This window comes from Myodes glareolus, chromosome 18 (assembly GCF_982192425.1).
Source record: "Myodes glareolus chromosome 18, mMyoGla1.1, whole genome shotgun sequence".
Taxonomy (NCBI): domain Eukaryota; kingdom Metazoa; phylum Chordata; class Mammalia; order Rodentia; family Cricetidae; genus Myodes; species Myodes glareolus.
In genome coordinates this window covers 35,659,978-35,682,562 of record NC_142043.1, presented here as the reverse complement: position 1 = coordinate 35,682,562, position 22,585 = coordinate 35,659,978, and the positions used below count along the sequence as shown (strand labels likewise).

General features: G+C 45.5%; 1 long non-coding RNA gene across 3 annotated transcripts; it reads left to right on the top strand.

Annotated features, from left to right (window-relative positions):
- Positions 1–2,700: 2,700 nt before the first annotated feature.
- LOC125397933 (uncharacterized) lies at positions 2,701–21,952 on the top strand. Of its 3 annotated transcripts, none has more exons than XR_007231232.3 (5): positions 2,701–2,842; positions 12,742–12,817; positions 14,029–14,515; positions 18,939–19,015; positions 20,681–21,952. It is a non-coding gene; the product is annotated as an uncharacterized LOC125397933 (long non-coding RNA). The 3 variants fall into 3 exon arrangements; XR_014998283.2 differs by having other exon boundaries at positions 13,596–14,515; XR_014998284.2 differs by having other exon boundaries at positions 13,596–14,552.
- Positions 21,953–22,585: the final 633 nt, after the last annotated feature.

The following is a 22,585-nucleotide window of genomic DNA, read 5'->3' as shown; positions in this document are numbered from 1 at the left end:
ATTTATGTGATGACTATCACCCTGACAGGACCTAGAATCCTCTGGGAGATGGGCCTCTGAATATATACAGAAGAGAGTACCTTGTGTTAACCGAGGGGAAGACATGCCCCCCGTGGGGGCACCATTCCCTGGCTGGGATCTTGGGTAGAGGGTATGAGTGGAGAAGCCAGTGGGGTAGTATCAGTCATTGCTGTCTGCTTTCCAACTGTGGATGTGATGCGACCTGCTGCTTCAAGGTCCCGCTGCCCTGGCTTCCCCACCGTGATGGACTGTACCCTTAGACCGTGAGCCATAACAAACCTTTTCTCCCTTAAGTGGCTTTGGTCAGAATGTTTGATCCCAAGAACAGGAGAGGAAACTAAGGCAGCACAATGAACTGTGAATGCCCTGGGTACCATACTGTGGTTTTTATCCCTAATCTCAGCCGTGGGAACAATGCAAGAACTCACACGAAACAAGAAGCCCATCTTACCTGCCGAGGCTAGTCTCAACGTGATCGAGATCTCTGTCTGTGGTCTTGACTGAACAGTGGGTCGGGGAGGGCTGGGAGCACTGGGTGTTGACCTTGGCCATCTTCACGCTTGTCGCCCTCACCCCCAAGGTGGCTGCTAGAATGTGAACACAAAGCAGATACATCGTTAGGACATCCACAACGCCAACTTCTGATTGGCAAAGGAGAGCAAATGACAACAACAGTAGAGACACTCTGTGTGGCATCCTCAGGAGGGCTCGGACCCATGTGCCTCTCCCGCCCCTCCACCTCCTGTCTTTTACACATCCCGACAGGCTGAAGAGCTGCTCTGAGTTCAGTGCTAAACGAGTGACTACTGAATATGTGAATGAGTAAATAGCTGGGTGGTTTCTGACACGAAGAAGCCCAAGCACTTGGGATTCTCCAGGGCAATGCACTATCCCTTTGGCTCTACCTTTCCTCATTTCCCAATGTTCGTCTTGTCCTTTGGTACATATTTCAGCGGCTGCCCTGAGTTCTGTTTCATAGCAAAGTGTAGTGGATCATGGCGGTGTGCGCAGGAAAACAACCGGCTAGGCAGGAGGGTCATGATTTTAGGATCAGCCTGGGCTACAACTTTCATTTTAATTTTTATAGTTCTTAAAGTACTCTTCTTTTTAAAAAAAGATTTATTTTTATTTTGTATGTATGAATGTTTTGTCTGCATGTATGTCTGCACATCATGTGTATGCTCAGTGTCCATGGATGTCAGAAGATAGCATCAGGTCCCCAGGAACTGGAGTTACAACTTTGAGCCACTATTTGGATGCTGTGAACCAAACCTGGGTCCCTTGTAAGAGCAGCAAGCTCTCTTGATCACTTAGCTATCTCTCCAGCCTCAATATACCTTTTAAAGCTGGATGTTCAACTCAGTGGTTGACTGTGTTAGCTTAGTGTAAGTAACAAAATTGGAGGTGTAAGTAACTGTGTTAGCTTAGTGTAAGTAACAAAGCTAAACAAAATTTAGTTTCAAAATAAATAAAATGCCTTAGTCATTGTCGGAGGAGCATAGGTCCAATTACAGCCGAGCAGCAGACACTGGGAGCCTGCTGATCTAGCTTCCCCACCCCGACTCTGTCAGAAGCTGAGACTATAACATCACTAAGAGTCAAGCTTTGTTGACAATCTGCAGACATAACAATCATGTACCTTGTCAGTTCTAAAGGAAATGGGCTATAAAACAGAGATAAAACCACATATGGTTTTTGTTGAGAAAAAAATGATGAATATAATCAGTGGAGGGAAAGAAAAGACACAGATGGTGCTAAAGAGTGCTTGCTCCTGATTGCTCAGCCAGTGAGAAAAGGGAGGGTAGGGCCCCGAGTCAGAGCTATGAGAAACGATTCTCTCTGTGCTCAATCAGTAATGTCTGGTTTGGCGAGGTTGCAAAACAAACTGCTTCACTGTTGCCACTCTGAGCCTCTTATTATGAAACCATGGTTCTCACAGCCAGCAGATGTGGGGTCCCGAATTTGAACACTAGCACTGAGAAAACTGATTCTGGGCTTAGCATGTGAATCTTCGTAAGACCCTTACAAAAGGTGATGCCGGGGCACGGTGTGGTGGTACAAACCCGTCCCCCTCAGCGCTCAGGAAACAGAGGCAGAGCTCAGACTGCTGGGAGTTCAAGGTCAGCCTGATTTATGTGGTAAGTTCCAGGCCAGCCAATGCTACACAGTGAGATTTAAAAAAAAAAAAAAAGTGATGTCAAATGCAAGACACACTTCATTTAATAATCACAGTGAACTTTCTGTAACCTTTATCCCTGCTGATAGATGGACAAACTGACTCAGAGAGGTGAAGAAGCATGTCCAGTCAAAATAGTAGATAAAGCCTACACTACAGCCTGTTCACAAGTCACAAGTGGCGCGCGCATACTTTCTTGCGACTGACAGCGGAGGGTGTCCCTACCATCGGGGAGACAAGGAAGCTGATAGGAGGGCACAGCTGCCATGAGGCCATGTTTATAACTACTGGAAAAGTCATCCAGCTTCCAGACAGTCCCCTGAGGTTGGGGTCACTAAGACAGGCCAGCACAGGCTCTCTGGGGGAGCCCCATAGCCCAAGCATATCCAATGTCAGTGGAGGTCACTTCAGGGAAAGATGGTGATTTCTAGAAATAGCCCAGTGACTCATGGGACTAAATGAATTCTATTTCCAAAGAAAGGTTCATTCCAATTGCCCAAGACACTGTGCAAAGCAGCTGTGGCCCTACAGCCAAGGTCAGAACATTCAACTACCTAGGGCAGCCCTGGCTCAGCTGGGCCTGACTGATCTCTGGCGTTCATACTTTCAACCTGCAATTTTAAATTTTGTAATTTCTAAAGAAAGGTAAGACAAAGCCTATTGTTTTAGCTAGCTTTCTTCTCTCTCTCTCTCTCTCTTTCTCTCTCTCTCTCTCTTCTGTGATAAAAGACCATGACTAAAAGAAACTTGGTTTATTTCACCCCCAGCTTGCAGTCAAGGCAGGAACTCAAGTCAGGATTCTGGAGTCAGGAGCTGATGTAGAGACCATGAAGGAGCGGTGCTTACTGGCTTGCGCTTCCTGACTTGCTCGGTTTGTTTTCTTATACATTCCAGGACCACCTACCGAGGGGTAGCACCACCCATATCAATCATCAATCACAGGCTTGACCACAGGCCAGTCTGATGGAGGCATTTTCTCAGCTAAGAGTCCTCTTCCCAGATAGCTCTAGCTTGTGTCAGGTTGACAAAATCTGATAGACAGATTTTTCAAGAACCTGCGATTTAGAGAGGCAGCTGGTACAACAGGGCTTCACAGGTGGTACCAAGGAACTTGGGCTTAACTCTGAAGTCCAGTGAGGATGTGACAGAGGTATAAAGGTCACTCTGGCTGCACCAGGGCAGAATGTATTCATAGGGACCCGAGGCGGAGTGAGGAGAGCAGCTAAAATCTGCTTCAAGATCTCAGGAGGAGAGAGAACAGTAGACTGAGCTAAACAACCACCTGGCCTCAATAATGAATTGGCTAAAAACCGGGGAATGGGTAGAATCGCCAGGACGCAGCGTCAGTGAGAAGGACTAGAGGGGAGGGAGGGAGCGAGGATGACGTCATGACAGCAGGCTTCCGGAGCAGGGCTGTGAACACAAGTGGGGAGCAGGGAGCAAGGAGCGAGGGGGAGGAAACAGGCTTAAGACGAGAGTGATTCCAACTGGAGATACCTGGTGTAGCCGGCACTTTTCTGGTGCTGTTGTAAGACACGTGGCCAGGGCAACAACATATAGAATAAAGAGTTTATTTGGGTTTAGGGTTCCAGAGGGGTAAGAGTCCATCACGGCTAGGAAGCAGGGCAGCGAGTGGCAGGCGTGGCAGCAGGAACAGGAAGCTGAGAGCTTACATCTGCGAATGCAAAGCTCAAAGCAGAGAGCAAGCTGGAAATAGTTCAATGCTCTTCATCTCAAAGCCTCAGTGATTTCCTCTAGTAAGGATGCACCACCTAATCTTTCCCAGACATCACCACCAGCTGGGGACCAAGTGTTCAAAGGACTGGCTTTGGGAGACATTTCTCGTTCAGACTACCGCACCTGAGGAAACATCACGGCCAACGTATGAGGTTGGTTGCAAACAATAAACTCACTTTAAGTTGTCCCTTCTACGTGTTTAACTGAGCACCTACGATGGTGTCAGAGGACACTCCAGCAGCTGGGATTTATCAGAGAATAATAAATGATAAACTCCAGATGTTCTCTGTTCTCTGTGGAAGGAGTTTACAGCCCCATGGGGGGCCATACCAAGCTTTAAATCAGATTGGGGGGATTCAATAGAAAAGCAGCCAAGTGACTCTCCTTTGTCTATTTGGTGCCAGCAAATGGCTCCAAATAAAGGACACTGTCTCAAGCCTGTGCTCCTCTCCTCTGCCCCTCAGCTGTGCCCTCCATTCTAGGCATAAACCCTGTTCAGTACCCCTGAGGAGGTCGCACTTTGTCTTCTCGCAGGCCTGCTTTCTGCCGTGAAGGTGTGGGTAGATGCTATGGACACTTTCTTACTGGAGTTTCCAAACAGTTTCCCCTTCCTGTTTTACAAACAAAGAAACCCAGCACTGAGCAGATTAGCTGCTTATGCCAGGCTGCCCAGGATCTGCTGCAGAGCCAACTGACTCCAGAACCCCACAGTGTAAAGTTTACAGCAACAAAGAATAGTGCAGTTCTTAGATCTGAGCAGCATGGACCCCTGCTCTATGCCACAGCTGTCCCTCCTCTGACCACACTTCACCCCAGATGTCAAGGGGACATACCCACCTAGAACTCTGATCCAGACTATTATGGAGGCCTAGAACTCTGATCCAGACTGTTATGGAGGCCTAGAACTCTGATCCAGACTGTTATGGAGGCCTAGAACTCTGATCCAGACTGTTATGGAGGCCTAGAACTCTGATCCAGACTGTTATGGAGGCCTAGAACTCTGATCCAGACTGTTATGGAGGCCTAGAACTCTGATCCAGACTGTTATGGAGGCCTAGAACTCTGATCCAGACTGTTATGGAGGCCTAGAACTAGCCAGGAAACAGCATTCTCTCATAGGTCTGCTTTGGTTCCTGCATTCATTTTCCTACTTGAGTTCCTGCTCTGACTTCTCTCAGTATTAGACGATAACCTGAACATATAAACCAAATAAACCCTTTCTGCCTCAAGTTGCTTTTGGTCAGAATGTTTTATCAGAGCAACAGAAAGCACAGTAGGACCCTGGTCTTACTGGGCATGGCTCTAATGTGCACTTCTTTAGGTCCACCTGTGGCCAAGGGGCAGTTGTCTCAGAGGGATGGGGAAATGGAGTGTGGAAGTTTGGGCAGAGTACCCCCATGCATATGTTTAAGGACCTTCGTGACCCAGGGCTGGGAAGAGAACAGGGTAGGTCATGGATGAGGCTAAGAATCAAATGTCACCCTGCTGTCACAGTCTGAAGCTTAGTCTCAAGATGAAAGAGTATTTGTCAAAGTAGGGAGCTGAGGCGTTTTTAAGTTCGCAATGTGCCAATGGGGCCTGAACAATAGGCATCCATGATCCTCTACTTCACATCTTTCCTACCCATCTTTCAGGTTCACTGTTGCTATGGCAACTAGATCATGCTGGGTAGCCTGGCAATACGTCAGTTGTGCTATGGGCTAGTCACCTTCCATTTTCTTCCCTCGAGGAACACCTCCTTGAAACACTTTAGCTATTCTGGCATATGCACAAACCCAGTGGCACTTAACAGACTTTATTCCCCTTGGGCCACACTTGATTAATTGGATCAGGGCTCAGAGGGTGTGTAGCCTTCCATCTCTCAGGAAGAGAATTCTGAAGAACACTCTGTAGGCTCTTTGGAGAGGCCCTGCTGCCTTGAGCTGTGATCTGTTTGGTAATGTTCACTGCCTTGGCTTTCTGCTCCTCCCTTTTGTCTTTGTCCAAGGCCCCTATTGCCCTTCCTTCAATCACTCCCCAAATAGACCACCTACATGTTCGGTTGTTTTGACTTTGGGAGAGGAAATTATCACCACTAGGATAGATATTTAAACATATATAAAATGTGTTATTAAGAGACCCAGGTTCCTCAGTGTTTAGGAGTAAACCTAATTTCTCTTTTAGTTTTATCTTTAGGGATAGGGATACACACACACACACACACGTGTGTGTGTAATTACAGGGAAATACAACTCATAAGATTTTGCTTTAATTGGTTCTTAAGTGTCATAAATGATCATCTTTATAAAAAGGTAAAAAGCATCAGAATTTAAATAAGGTCCTTATATTCTGAATGACTGATGCACCTATGTTACAGATTCTTGTCAGTTCCAACTCTAAGCCACACCTTGTGCGCTGGTACTCTCGCTGAGGGGTGTTCAAATTCAGAATCCAGTTTTATTGTTTTGATAAGGTGACTTCACGATGGGGGGTGGGTTAGAAACTGCATTCAGAAGCCCTGTTGAGCCTAACCGTTGCCTCCGGGCGATGGGCACTAAGCAGACTCATCAACTCCTTAGAGGTTGCTAGGCCACGATTCTCTACCATTCTCCCTCAATAAACTGAAATATTCTTAAGAGAGAAAAATGCTAACATTTTAGTTTCTTGATCTGTGAACATTTCACAGAAGGAGGGTCGCATGGGGGCTCTTTTCTTTCTCTTTATTTCCCAGTTCTTCAGTCATAGTATATTATCTAGTAACATAGTATCAAGAGAGTGATATTGTCCCATCTCCTGAATCCAAGGAGTTCTACAAGAGAGGCCAGTGGCCCCAAGGCTCTGCTGAAGAGGAAATTGCCATTCTGGAGAGGCCCCAGTGGCCATGGCTGCCCTGGCTGCAGCTGCTAGTCCTCAGAGCCCTATGAGGTTGTAGAGATGCTTATGTTGTCATTGAGAAGGGGGAGACTTGGTTCTGGCTGGCTCTGAAGTCCACATCGGGACTTCTTTTGTTTGCCATCCACAAATAAGGGATTAGCTACGTGCAAATCCCTTATTGTGTGAATGGCAAACAAAAGAATTATTTTCCAAAACAGAAAAAAGATGCATCCCGCTAGCTTTGAAGGTGACCTTGAAGTGTACTCATAGGTAAGAATCTAGAAATGATTTGTGAGCCATCTCCAAATGCATGTGTGTATTCTAGAACTTGACCAGAGAACTAAAACCACACAATTTCAGACAGCTTATATTCTCTTTATAATATGACTAAATATGGCCTGTGTTCTTCCCTGGTCCCTACTCCAAGCCTTTTATTGGCTTTTTGCTAGTATGTCTCAGAAACTAGGAACTTGACCTATCCCTGAGGACTATGAAGGTGAAGGTCTCTACTCTGAGATGACAAAATTCAGTGACGAGTGTGTGCATGCAGGTGTGTTGAACAAATGTGTAAAACAATGGGAAGGGCATAGTGCTAGAAGTGTTGAAACGGGGGTGAGGGGAATGGAGTGCCTTGTGGATAGGGGAGAAAACCCTAACCCTGCTTTAAGGACTAGTGTAGGGTTCCTCCAAACAACACAATCTCACTAACACTGGCCACCTGTTAGCCACCATGCTGGGCACCTTCAAGGACTTGACTGAGAATCTGATACCATGGAATTCATCTTTGTCTTTGTTGTTGGCCTGGATATGTGATTAGGCCAGGCATTGATATGAGTCACACCCATGCCCATAATCTTGAACTTTTCCTTTACTATTAACCAAAGCCTTAAGGAACTCCTCCATTTTACCTAAACACTGCTTCTCCAAATCCACTGCACATACATATAAAAGCCAATAAAAAGTATACGGGCTAAGTGAAGCAGTGGCAGGGTCCCGAAGGGTGCTGCTCACCACAGAACCATCTCCCGTGTCCTGGGCACTTGTTCTCTGTCAGGTTCTGGTCTCTGATAACTAGAAGTGTATATTAATTTATTGGGTCCTCACACAATCCTGTGAGTGATTCACCCTGGAAATTTCCATCTCATTTGGGAACGGGTGACTGGACAGGCTCACTTTGTCCAAACACACTCCAAACAGCCAACAATTCTCACAGTGTCCCCTGTCTGGAGCTTTCTCTAAACCTTGCTTTTAATAGTCTTTTTATTTTTCCTTCCTACCTGCAAACTGTGGAGTAGATCCTCAGTTACCTAGTCCTGACTCACTCTGAGACTTGTGAGCCTGCCATAGGACAGACATTGCCATATCCAGTTCCACGGATTATATACATTCAAGCAATCTGAGGCCTATACAGAAGGAATACCCCAAAACTTCCCAAGACAAACAAACCACGTTTGAGAAGTTAAGTGGCTTTACATGAAAGAAAAGCTAAGGAGATATAAATAAATGGAAAGATATCTCTTACCTGTAGATTGTGTCTAAATGTCAATCAACTGACAAATGGGCCAACAGTATCACATAACATTGTCCACATAATCACCTGCCAATGAAAAATAATAAAATTCTGGTACATGCTGTAACATGGATAGACATTATGCTGAGTGGAAAAAGGCAGTCATGGAAGACTGTGTGATTTCATGGGAACTCACAGAGCATGTAAGTCCGTGAAGATAGAAAGAAGATTGACAACCTAGGGTTAGAGTGGGGAGGTTAGAAAGAAGAGCGGTGCTAGTAGGTATATGGTATATGGAGGGGGTGCTGCTTAAAGTCCTAAAATTATATTGTGATGGTTCCAAAATTGCCAATGCACTAAAAGTTCATTACTTTAAGTGGATAATCTGTGTAGATGTGAATTGTATGTGTCTAATGTTGAATGCTCAACCTAAAGTTAAAATACCCTAAAATGCAGAATTCACAATATCTGCTAGGTTTAACTGGCAGAACATGATATAAACACAATACATAAAACAAAATATGAACACAATTACAGGGACATGTGTCAAAATAACACATTCATCATCACCATCGCTGCCACCACCGCCACCACCACCATCATGCAGTTTTTAGGTAAAATAGGGCAGTTCCCTAAGACTTTGGTTAGCATTAAAGGAAAGGTACAAAATTATTGGCATGACTGTGACTCATATCAATGCCCGGCCTAGTCACCTATCCAGGCCAACAACAACCTCTATACCACCTGAGGAGGTTTGAGAGGTCCAGCTTTGTCGGCAGCTCACTGGGGCGAGCTCGCCCTACTTCTAGCTTCTCTCTACTTCATGCTTTGGCTTCTGCGCCTGTTGCTGTCATGCCTTCTCACTAGGATAGACTTTCTTCTATGAGTTGATTTTATCTGTAGTGTTTTATTACAGCAGAAAAGTAACTAATAAATCAATACCACTACCTCCACCACCACTGCTACCACCACCACCACCTCCTCCACCACCAACACCAAGTCAATTTGAGGATTATGTTAGGCATTGCACTATAAAGTTTTATTTGAATTGACTAATTTAATCCTACCAATAGCCCTATGAGGTAGTATCAGTGCTATTTACTTTGCAGATTGGTGATCTGGGGCAAAAAAATTCAGATAGCAGACTACCTCATTAGCCAGCATGAACATGACGGTGAGACTTCAGGGTTTAATCCCTGACTATCAAGACCCAAGGGCAGTTTCTGAGGCCAGTCACTATCACAACATGCTCTCCCTGCCCACTGGGTCCCAAACAACGCCTCAGGTCTTAGATAAGGTGTACTGAGCAGGGTGTACTGAGGTATGTTGGGGGCTGAAGTGGAAGGCGAGGGGATGTCTCTAGAGAGTGTATAGACACCCGAAGCCAAGGTGCCCCTGCAAGAAGATGGAGGGAGTCTGCTATTAGCAGAATTGGGAGAGTTCAGTTGTTTTTCGAGGAAGAGGTGGTGAGTGTGTTTGTCCCTCTTCTAAAGTCTACGCATTTTCATAACACAAGCAAGAGGCTCCCAGACGCCAACTGCAAATCTTCAATTCCTGCCCAAGAGGAAAACCGAGTACTGTTTCCAGGAACAGGAAGAGACTGGGAATGAAAGAGAATGTTTTGAAATGGGAACACGATTGCCAATTACAGTTGTTAGCAGGGGAGGCAGAGGCCTGTCTTATGCTTAGGAAGTGCCTTGATCTTCTCCAGGGATGAGTGGAGCTACCAGGACCCTGGATTCTTCAGGTCCAAGTCTACTCACAAGACTTTGTAATAAGAGCCTTGGCATTATAAGAGGATGAAAGTGGTCCCCAGCACTTACTAGAGTCAGGGAGCCCACATCCCTGCAGCTAACCCATTGCTGCCCTCTTGAGAACTACTCTCCTACCTGCCCCATACCCTGTGCTAGTGAGGCCAGGCCAGGAACGTTTTCTCTAGCAATGACATCACCATGCAACTGCAGAAGGTATTTGTTGCTAATTAACTTTTGGAACATGACGATGAAAGCAATACTTTGCCATGATTAAAAATATTCATTGTTCTATCTGTGTTCAGGAACTGTTACAAAGCACCCACTCCATGACAGGGCGATGGCTCAGTGAGTAAAGATGATCGCTGCCAAGTCTGACGTCCTGAGTTTGACTTCCAGAACTTACATGCGAGAAGGAAAGAACAGCCTCCCCTCCCCCAACAGCCAAATGAAAGTATGACTTAAGTTTGCAGAAGTAGAGATGCAGAATGGTTAAATAACTTGTTCCCAGTCAGCCTGAGGCAGAGCTAGGGCGTGAGTGAGAAGCACTGTACTACGGTGAAAGGGTTTAACTCCAAGGATGACTTTGCCAGGCAACTACAGGAGGATTTTGTGGCTGACTAACCCCTCCACTGTAGTATTGTAGTTCAAGGTGAAAGATGCAAGCCCTGCAGATGGCAGAGGAAGCCTTGGGAGTTCACTGCCACCCAGGGTACGTATGGGCACTGTGAAGAGTGGAGCTTCCCTAGAAAGATTTCCTGGGGGCACACTCTCTGTTGTCACAGCGTCCTTCTGAGACACTCTGAGGCATGCTCTCAAGCTGCGTTTTGGTTAATACTTGGGTGATACTCAGAGTCTGCTGGCCATTCAGCTATGACTGTGAGCCTTCATTCTTGCTCTTCCTTACTGCCTCAGATGGAACATTCCCAAGTCCATTCAATTACCATAAACTAACCAGAGATACCTTCTGTCTTCTTCACCATCCACTAATTCAAAAATGGCCTGGGAACCAGTCACTTCCGAGGGGCTCATCCAGGCAGTAGGCATATAGTTGAGAACCAAACAGAGGCAGCTTCCTAGCCACTTCCATCTGAGCCCCACCTTGGTGTAGGCTCCCGTTTCTCTCTCTGAGATTGTTGGAATGCCTTCTACTCTTAATATTTCTTTCATGAAATCCATCTAGAGCAGGGGTTCTCAACCTTTCGAATGCTGCAACCCTTTAATACAGTTCCTCATGTTATGGTGACCCCCCAACCAAAAAATTATTTTCATTGCTACTTCAGAACTGTAATTTTGCTACTGTTATGAATTACAACGTAAATATTTTTTCGAAGATAGAGGTTTGCCAAAGGGGTCACAACCCACAGGTTGAGAACCACTGAACTAGAGTCTGGTTCTTAAGATAGGAAGATTCTCAATGAGTATGGGATAGATGAATGAATGAATCTCTAAGAGTAGCTACAGAGTCTTTCTGCGAAATAGCTCTAATCATTTCTATCTTCTTAGGAGCCCATGGTGCAGGATCCCAATGCCTCAGAGCATCGGTGCTGCTGCATGAGCCGCAGGCTAAGCCACTGCCATGCTGCAGCTTTGTGTTCCCAGGCCTGCCATGTCCTGATCAGTTGCACACCTTTGCTCCTGCTGGCACTTCCGCCCAAGAGAGTCCTTTTGCTCTTCTTCAACTTAAACTTGCAGTTAGTTTCAAGGTGACCTTTCCTGAGAGGCCTTCTGCCAGGCCTCAACATCTCTTTAACCTCAGGGCTGCTGTTATGTCCACTCCAGTCCAGAAAACAGGCCACTCACAGGTGCTTTTAAGCCTCGTCTCTCTCACACTACAGAGAAGTCCCCCAGGGCAGAGACTGGGCCTGCTTAATTAATTTAATTCTGTTTCTCCCATTGAATTTTGCTTTATAGTCAGGAGTCATCGGGGTACAATAAAGTGAAGCCAGAGGGAAAGCCATTCTCTGTCCCCAGTGCCAGAGTGTGGGATGTGGGAAGCAGTGTAGAGAAAAAGACTGACCCATCTCAACCTCGAGGCTTTGTGTGTGTGTGTGTGGGGGGAGCGGTAGTGAGGGTTTCAGGTGGGCAGCATGCTGGGGGTAGGTCAGAGCAAGGTGCTGGGATCTGGCTATTGTCTTTCAACTCCTGCCTGAAGCTGGCAGTCAGAGCCATCTTCCAGAACTAGAGAAGAGGCTGAGCAGCTTCCAACTGTTTACCTCTGGGTACTATGGCAACCTGAGACCGGTCACCATAGCAACCCCATTCTTAACCAGAAGCACATCCTCCAGCAGACAGTGAATGAGAACAGAAAAGGCATAAGAGCAGGTGCACCAAAGGCAAGAGGCACACAAAGTCCTGGCTAAGGTCCCAGAGAAAGTGACTGAAATCTGGTGCCATTCAGTCAGCCATTAGAGAGCAACCACCTGGTTCTGGCATCCAGGGCTATGGAAGACCCCCTTAGGGGTCTTAGAAAAGGGGTAGAAGAGGAAGGGTGTGTTTGGACATTGCTGTGAAGCAGAGCAGATTTCACATCCATCTTCACTTACACCAGGGGATCCCTTGAAACTCAGTAGAAATCACAATAATGAGGAGACCAAATTTCCTACAGCTGGAATGTTGGCATAAAAGATTGGTTTGCTCATGATATGAATGATATCCCTCACCTGTTCTGATGCCTTTTCAACTTTCTACAGGGCCCCTTTCCCATGAATTCTCAGTTTAGGAGGCAGGGAACCAAAGCACACTGCAGTTAGTGACCGCTATGACCAGGTAACCATATTACTGTTTGTTTTAATGAACGATATTGTATGGTGGTGGGAGAAGATGCCTTGCAGAGAATGTTGGCATGGATCTGAGCTGCCTGCTATGGGATGACATTCGAACCCAGATGGTGGACCACTGTCTAAAGCTTTGAGGGACTGGGGGTGGTGCAGCAGATTCCAGGCTCAGCCCAGAATAAGAATTGATGATGGTCACCCACATGGGGCAGTCTAACTTTGTGGGAGGAATTATCTGGGGCAGAGCTACAGGGAGAATCCTGAGCAAATAGATCTCACCTGGGAGGCTCAGTTTCACCAACAGCTACTCAAGGCTGCAGGCTCCACACCACTCTGCTTAAGTCCCCTTCTTTCAAGATGCAAGCTGTGCCTAGGAAGGTCTGAGGATTGAAGTCCCAACAACAGTAGAAAGGAAGGTAATGGGGGAAGAAAACTGGATCATCTCTCCCTACTTCCTAGCCCCCCACTCCAGTCCCAGTCCAGATCACCAGCCAGTGGGTGCCAGTGATGGGCTAGGAGGAAGGGGTAGAAGAAAAGGGGAGGTGCTGAGAGGTTGAGAAAATCCTGAGGACAGAACCAGACATCTTAGCTGATAAGCAGATTTCAAAGGGATCAGGGGCCACCACTCCTTCTTTGTACTCTAGCCCCTAAGCCCTCTGACCCCATGGCTAAGTCGGATATAATTTTATAATTAACACCAGAAAGTATGCTTCTTTCTTAAACGAATTCCCCACCCGTTCCTCATTTCACCTGTCTCTTTGTCTTTCTAGGCTGAATAGGGTTTGGAAGAGATGGCTCACACAGGGTGACTCCTTCCAAGTCTCCCAAATGGGTGTCCCCAGCGCTGTGCTGGCGCTGGGAGACTCTAATCAGTTGAGCAAGAGGGACAAGGTGGATCTTGAGCCCCTTCCTGATTTAGTGGCAGTGAACATGCTGCCTCTGGGTACAGTGTGGCTGGAGGTGTCACGGGAGAACTCACGGTTGGACCCAGTCTTGTCCCAATAGAGTCAGCCCAGTAATTTCTGCTTGGCTCCTTGACGGCTTAGCGGGCTTAGCTCAGCGAGTCTGCAGGAACTGGGGTGCTATGAGGAGCACCGAGGATCCTTGCTTTTGTTCCCAGCATACTGGAGAGATGTGGGGTGCCCCTGTGTCTGCATAGTCATTCAAGAAGTTGTTTTTCCACCCGGACGGGATACGTTTCAGCACCGTAGGCTGCGGACAGCGCCACGCCGACCCATGGGCTTCGCGCCCGGTTCTGGATCCAGCCCGGACTCTGCGTTCCCAGTGCTTTCGGCTCAACCCAGCAATCCAGAAACGCCCCAGCAACTTTCGGCTCAACCCCTCCTAAGTCCTTACCCCGTCAAAGTTTGAGCTTCTCGGCGCGCCTGGATCTGGAAGAACGTCTCCTCGCTCGCTCTGGGCTTTGGGCAGCAGCTCCTCAGCTCCAGGACCCTCCTGTGGGGCCAGTGGGCAGAGTAACCTGTTGCCTCCTTTGACTGGGAGAGTCAGCTGAGGCGCTTGAGATTCAAAAGAAATAACGAAAAGGGCCGAAGCCACTCGCTTGTATCTAGCTCTCCTCCAAAGGACGAGGGGGTGGCAGGAAGCAAGAAAGCAAAGTCCAGCTGTCAACTTTGGATTTTCTCCTGATCTCTAGTGGACACCACAGACGGCTTCCAGGAGTCTGCACTGAGTAAGGACAGCAAGGATGTGGCAGCTTGAAGTTTAAGGTGCTGTGTGTGTGTGTATGTGTGTGTGTGTGTGTGTGTGTGTTACACTCATCTACAATCTTAATGAGGCTTTTAGAAACAAGTTTGTCTTGAGATGTATATTCTTGCCCATTTTGTTTCCTTCTATACTCGCAGAACCAAAATTTTAAACCCACCAACCCAGCTAGTATTTCCTACTTTGTAGGAACTCTCCTTGGAAATAAGGAGTTTTTGCAATAAAACTTTGCAGTTCCCCAAATTTGATTTATATACAGTAGGTGCAGGTGTACAGGACAATGCTGCTAAGAGTGGGTTACCTACAGGGTAGAACACCTGCCTAGCCACGTGGTCCTAGGTTCAACCACTATCTGGGAAAAAGAGGAGGAAGGGGAAGAGAAGGAGGAAGGGAGGAGGAAGAGGAAAGATTGAATCCCACCTCTCCATCACTACAGTAGTGATGTGTGGCTCTGAAGCCCCACAACGAGTCCCAGGGGCAAGCTGTGCCCTCTTATCTGACAAGGACTGGACAATCTCCTGAGTTTCATGTTCTTATGGCCAATATACCACAAAGGAAAAGGAAAACAAAATAAAACAAAACCAAAAAAAAAAAAAAAAAGAAATCCTCAAAATCAGATTCTACAGCAAACAGCACGCTGGAACTTCTCCAAGGAGCGTCTATGAAATTTCCTGAAAACACTTAGTAAATTTCCCTTTCATGAGGACTGTCATTAGATGGCACAGGACTTAAACTCACCCCCTACAGAAACAAAACAAACCAAGCATTGAAGTTCTTGAAAACTAGGAATGAGGAAAATAGATGAGTGTATTCACATGTGTGCCCCCATACACACGTCATAAAAATGGAAAACAAAGCCCAGAAAAAAAATCCTCTGAAGAAGCCTCAGTCTTGTTTAGATTCAAGAGATTCAGATTAAAAAAAAATAAGCAGAAATGTAAATGAACAAAACAGAGCTGAAGCCCAGTGTGGAGGCACACGCCCATAACCCCAGGAGAAGGCATGAGGCTCTGAAGCTCAAGGGCAGCCTGTGCTACATATTGAATTCTAACACAATCCTGGTCATTGTGTCTCAAAATATCAGAAAACAAATGACAAGAACAAAACAAAACCACGCCCCCCCAAAAATCAACCAAATGAACAAAATTCAAATCAAAGCCATGAAAGGGTGGAGCAGAGGGTGCTTATTTTACTCTTTGTGCTCCAAGAAGGAGCTTGAAACTAATTCAACACACGAGAAAACATAAATTTATAAGACTTGGCTTCATCGAGGCGCTTGCTTAGAGTTCGCATTCCAGAGACCCTCTGACGCAGCTCAGTTATCATGAGCAATTGTTCTGTCTTTGCCATCAGGAAACAACTCACTTCCTCTAATACCAGCAATTTATGCTACCAATTAAAGCTGTTCTCCATTGGTCTGTCCCCGGGAAAAGACGGGAAGCAGATGGGTGTCTTCTGTTGTCTGGAAACATAGCAGCGCTCTAAAAGAATCTTAAAGCCCCGTCTAGGAAAATGCAGTGGTTACCACGATGTGACTTCGGACATCATCCTGCACAATGAAAGCCCCCTCATCTGCTGGCTTCTGAAATGGATGCCGTGTCTCAGACTCAGGGGGAAGACCTTCCAGAATGGACGATAGACTACATCTGATGGAGTGAGACAGAGCACTTGGGACAGGGCCGGGCATGCAATTGACCCTTAGGCATTGATGGGTGGAGCACTATTTATCTCTGAAGAACTTAGGCTGCTGGACCAGAAGAAAGAGCAGATAACCTGGGAGAGGGAATGACTAGAAAAAGCCTGTGAGCATCTAAAGCATTCTCCCTTCTTTGCCTCCCATCTCGTCACAGGAGCACTGCCATTGGAGGCTCATGCTCCCATGCCTGGCTTTCCCTGCGTTCCGGGGATTTGAACTCAGGTCTTCACACCTGTACAGCAAATGTTTTATCCACTGAGCCATTCCTCCAGCTCCTGTTACATGTGTGAGATAGGGTCTGCACAGTAATGGGACTGACTATAGGCGTGCACCTCCACAGCTGGCTTAGGCTGCGCATTTTAATAGGTAGAGGAAGTACAGTTAGCATGGCATCTATAAAATACAGTGAGTAAAGGTTATACATCAAGACGCCAAACCTTCTGAGTACCTTCAATAATGAGCTGACTGTGTAAACCAAAAAATGAGGTGACAGGAACAAATGTGAGGGTCCAAATGACAGCCCCTAATGTCAGAAGAAGAGATTAGAGTTAGCCGGCCTTACTCAGTGCGATGTAAGCACTGTAATGTCTCTTCAAAGAGCTGCCGAAGACTAGTGAGAAAGAAGGCCGCCATAACACAGACATCTTGCACAGGAAAGAGTTAATCCTGGCCAGCTGCTTTCTTGTAAACATACCTGAATCCTTCTCTTTTCAATTGCTTCATTTAAAAGACGTGTTGCATAGCTAGACACGTGTGGGAGGGAGGGCTTCTTGCTGATTCCCAGCTGCCCGGCTAGCTTAGACCTGAAATGATTACACAGAAACTGTATTAATTACATCACTGCTTGGCCCATTAGCTCTAGCTTCTTATTGGATAACTCTTTTATATTAATTTAACCCGTTTCTATTAACCTGTATATCACCATGAGGTCGTGGCCTATCCAGCAAAGTTTCAGCACGTCTATCGCCAGCAGCTCCACGGAGTCTCTCTGACTCTGCCTTCTTTCTCCCAGCATACAGCCTAGCTTTCCCCACCTAGTTCTGTTCTGTCCCTCTTGCTATAGGCTCAAAGCAGTTCTTTATTCATTAACCAATAAAAACAAGACATAGACAGAAGGACCTCCCACACCAAGCATGGACCCTCAGCACTTAGGAGGCAGAGGCAGGAGGATTTCTATGGGTTCGAGGACTGACTGGTCTGCTTAATGAGTACCAGGGCAGTCAGGACTATGGCGAGAAAGACCCTGTCTCAACAATACAAGACACACATATATATGTGTGTGCGTGTGTGTGTGTACATGTGCGAGCACACACACACAAGCAGCATTGTTAGTAATCATGGAACTTTAAAAATCAACTTTGCAGCTAGATTATCCTAGCACTCTAGAGGCTTTGACCACACCTACTGGACCATGGTTTTGAGTCTGAGGCTAGGAGAGCTCCGAAAGGATTTCCAGGCAGGCCTGAGCTACGTAATGAAATCCTGTCTCGAAAAGGAAACACTGCTGTAATAAATCAGTTATACGTGTTCTGTCCTACCTTCTAATGCTTCTTCATATAGTCATCCATGATGATAGCAACAATGATATAAATATATTTTGCTACTCAAATTTAACTCTCTCTTATACCTTGATAAATAGCCTATCTTGTGACATTAGCTTCCCGTGAGTGTTAGCCATGGCCAAATAATTTATTTGACCAATTTATTATGACCATGTTCAAATGAATCACATAATAGAATAACATAAACAGTGGTTGATTTTTAAGAATTCATTTTAATTGTGTGTGTGTGTGTGTGTGTGTGTGTGTGTGTGTTTGGGTGTCTGTAGAGACCAGAAGAAGGTGTCAGATTCCCTAGAGCTAGAGTTATAGGTGCTTATAGTCTGTCAGAAGTAGGTGCTGGCAGCTTGAACTTTGGTCCCTGCAAGAGGAAAAGCCCTTAAACCGTTGAGCCATTTCTAGCCCAACTACTGTTTATTTTAAATACTTGTTTGCATTATTCCCTATTTCCACCGCTCTCCACAGCTCTTAGAGACAGGCATAGCATCTTCTATTTATTTCTCAGCGGTGGAGTCACCCCCAGTTTAAATACATATATTCATACTAACATCTATCTTATTTTCAAATTTAATGCATGAATTAACCTGTGATGGTTGTAATTTGCATCACAATAAGAGGAAGAAGTTGAGCATATTCTTGTCTACTTCTTTGTTAGTTAATACTTTATGAATCTTCTATCCATGTCCCTTTCCCACTAACATCCAAGTTTTGATATTTTTCCGTCCAATTTTTGTGAGATTTTAATGTCATACTAGCAGGCTTTTGTTGTTGTTGTTTCTTTTAGGAAACTATCACCCTGGTCCCATCTGCTTGAGTCCTGGTAATTGTTCTTGAGATTTGAGTACATTTTATGTTTCTCCTCTTTAGTTCACCCACTGAAAGCCTAGAAATATGTAATTCTACTAACTATATGATGCCTACTCTTTCTTTGGTGGTTTTCTGTTTTTATTCCTTTTACAACTTAATATTAATATAACTGGACTTATTTTGATATAAAGCCTACAGAACTTAACTTGAAATTTCTTTAAATTTGAGTAAAGTTAAATTTAATGTGAGATTCAGGTTCCCTACATAGATAAAATAATAATAATAATAATAATAATAATAATAATAATAATAATCCACTTATATTTCAGAATCTTCGAAGAGAATTCTGGGAAGGTCAACTATTCGATGGCTAAGGACACCCCATTCCTTTACTGTACTTTGTCAGGTACCTGTTTATTGTCTCTTGGCTCCAGGTTCTCCCTTCAATATCTACCCCTCAGCAATGGGCAGAATTTCTTCCTTATGGTGTTGAAGTTTCTTGGTAGAGGACAATGGAGTGACACAGAGTAGAAAGGGGCTCCCCTGATGTTTCTGGGGTGGTATCACTGGTGAGAAAGCAGGAGTAAGGATAACCAGTGGTGCTCTGTCCTGGTCACATGGCTAGAAGGCACCGTCCCTTGATGGTGCTCAACCCCACTGTCGACTTCATTGCCTCTCTGCAACTGTTGTAATGAAAACATTGAAGGCTGTAGCTCCTACCTGCTCCAGAGTCTCAAATCCCTCTGCTTCCGGTGGCCCCTCCTCAGGTTTGTCTTCCGATCCTTTAGAACTGCAAACCTTCCAACGTAATGGCCACAGCCGCAGGAGTCCTGTTCACACTGACATTAGTCTGCCTGCTTGGGTGGTTAGCCACAGGCTGGGGCTTGCTTGACTGCTGCCTCCCGCTGGCTCGTCTGTGCAAAGCATCTCACTTCTCTTTGGTCCATTGGGCTGCCATGTTGCCCCTTGCACTGAAGTCTGTGTTAGCCTCGTTAGGTCCCGTTCCAAGTCTGTTTGGCTACTTCTTCTGGCTCTAGGGTGCCAGGAAGGGTTCTTATATCTTACAGTGATTTAAAAAAAATAGTTAATTTTATACTAATCTGAATCATGGTGCAGTTTCTGTCTCTTGATCAGGCCCAAAGTGATATACACTCATAGACCAAAACATTTTTTTTTAACATAAAGAAGAGTCAGAAACTATGTTTTTCTTCTTTAGAAAAAGATTTATTTTATGTATGTGAGTGGAGTTTGTAGAAGTACACCAATGCATGCAGAGCCCTTGGAAGCATGAGGAGGGTGATGGATCCCTTGGAACTGGAGGTACAGATGGCTGTAAACTGCTGTGTGGATGCTGGGAACTGAACCTGGGTCTTCTATGACAGCAGCAAATGCTTTCAGCTGATGAGTCTTCTCTCCAGCCCACGAGCCTTTTCTTTTCTCTTTTCTTTTCTTTTCTTTTTAAATTTGTAATCCTTTTTATTTAAAAAACTATCTTTTCTCATTTTACATACCAATCCCAGTCCCTACTCCCTTCCCTTCTCCATTTCCTACACTTCCCCTCCTCACACCCTACCCCCTTTCACTACTTAGAGAGAATAAAGATTCCCATGGGGAGTCAACAAGGTCTAGCACAATGCTTTGAGGAAGGACCAAGGCCCTCCCTACTATATCTAGGCTGGCTGAGCAAGGTATACGTCCAAAAAGAATGGGTTCCAAAAATCCAGTACAAGCAGTAGGAATAAATCCTGGTTCCACTGCCAGTGGTCCCGCAATCTGCCCCAGTGATACAACTGTCACCCACACTCAGAGGGCCTAGTTTGGTCCTATGCTGGTTCCTTCCCCATCCCGCTGGAGTTGGCGAGCTCCTATTAGCTCAGGTAAGCTGTTTCCTTGGCTGTCCCCATCATGGTCTTGGCCTCTTTGCTCACATTCTCAGTCCCAGGAGCCTTTTCTTAAATGACAGTTTAGGATTTTTGGTTGTATAGTTTATTTCACAAAGTTTAATACCTCTCTCTCTCTCTCTCTCTCTTTCTTTGTGTGTGTGTGTGTGTGTGTGTGTTTCTAAACTCAGAAAATTAAGAATAGAAGGAACATCTTCAACTTGATCAAAGTCATTCAGGATGTTAAAATCATGCTTGATTTGGGGCCAGATAAGAAGCAAGGCGGGTGTGTTCCCTTTCAATACCTCTGCTTAACTTAGCACTGAAATTCCTAACAAGCACAGTACAGAGAAAAAGCAAAGACCCTGAGGCAAGAAGATAACTGGTTTTTGGCAGATAGCACACTCATGCATGTGGGAACCTGAGCAGTATACCAAAACCATGGGACCAGTCAGGGAATTTCACCAAACAGTTAATATATAAATCTCAGTTGTGCTACACAGTCAAACAATAAACAATAAAAAGGGAAACTTTAAAACTACCATTTTCACAGGACCAAGCACCTAAGAATAAATCCGGCACTTACTCTGGATGGAATGTAATATGGTTGCATATCACGGAGGGCATTGTGAAGTCTCAGAAACTTACCGATGTCTTTCTTCCACACTGACCTGCTGATTCCATGCAATCCCAGTCAAAAGCTCAGCAAGTGTTTCCGAAGAAATTATATTTGCAAATGTCATGCAAAACCAAAGGAGACAGATTACACAAAACCATCTGAAGGGCAGACAGCTGAAAGAGTTATACTGTCTGATTTCAAGACTTTGAATGAAACTACAATAATCCAAACTGTGTGGTATTGTCTGAAGAAGCAGGTTAGTCGGAGGAACATTAGGTTTTGCATGAAATCGGAGCCGGAATTATTTGAGATTTGGTGGCACACACACTTAATCCTAGCACTCGGGAGGCAGGTGGATCTCTGTGTCTACAGATTGGGTCCAGGATAGCCAGGGCTACACAGAGAAACCCTGTCTCGAAAAATTAAAAGAAAGAAAGAGGCAAGCAAAACAGAAATTTTAGAAAAAGATCCTTTTGTACGTGTTTGGCTGATTTTGATAAAGGTCCTTTGATAAAAGGTGACAGCTTTTTGTAAATTTGACATAAACCTAGACACATACCTGAGAAGAGAGAATGTCCACGGGGAAGCTGTCTCCCTCAGATTGGTCTTGTGGGCATGTCTGTGGGGGCATTTTCTTGACTGCTGATTAAGGTGAGTGGGCCCAGCCCACTGTGGGAGGTGCCATCCCTGGGCAGGGGGGCCTGGACTATGTAAGATGTGCAGTTGAGCAAGCCAGGAAAGGAAGCCTGTATCATCCCTCCATGATCCCTGCTTCAGTTTGTGCCTCGGCTTCCCCTGATGATGGATTGTAACCTGTCAGCCAAATAAACCTCTTCCTCCACAAGTTGCTTTTGATAGTGGTATTTGTCACAGAATCTGAAGCCAGCTAGAACATAAATCATTTGGGAAAGGGAATTCATCTTTAAGAAAAGATTCTAAAATGACAGGGTATGTATAGATAAAAGTCAGTGCCGAGCCCTGTTTTATGAAGGGAAGTAAATGGTGATAGATTTTAGATAGACCTAAACATAAGAGCCAGGGGGCTGCAGAGACAGCTCAGCGGTTAAAAGCACTTGTTTTGGGGGAGGACCTGGGTCTGTACCCAGCACTCCCATCATGCTACGCATGGCTGCCCATCACTCCAATCCCAAGGGATCTAACACCCTCTTCTGCTTTCCTCGGCACCTGCACTCACATAGTGCAGGTACCAAGAAACAGGTACACACGCAGACTGTTTCTAAAAATAAACTTTAGAAAAAGAGCCAATTGCTTTCTGTGTATACAGGCTACTGAGGAAACTTACTCACCGAAGGAGCACAGGTAAAAGAATTTAGTCTCTACCACTTAGTCTCAAATGGTTTAGAAAAAAATATTGAGTTGTTAGTGGTGGCACAGGTGTAATCTCAGAGCTTGGGAGGCTGAGGGAGGCAGATTGCCATAAGTTCAAAGCCAGCCTTGGCTACATAGCGAGAGTCTG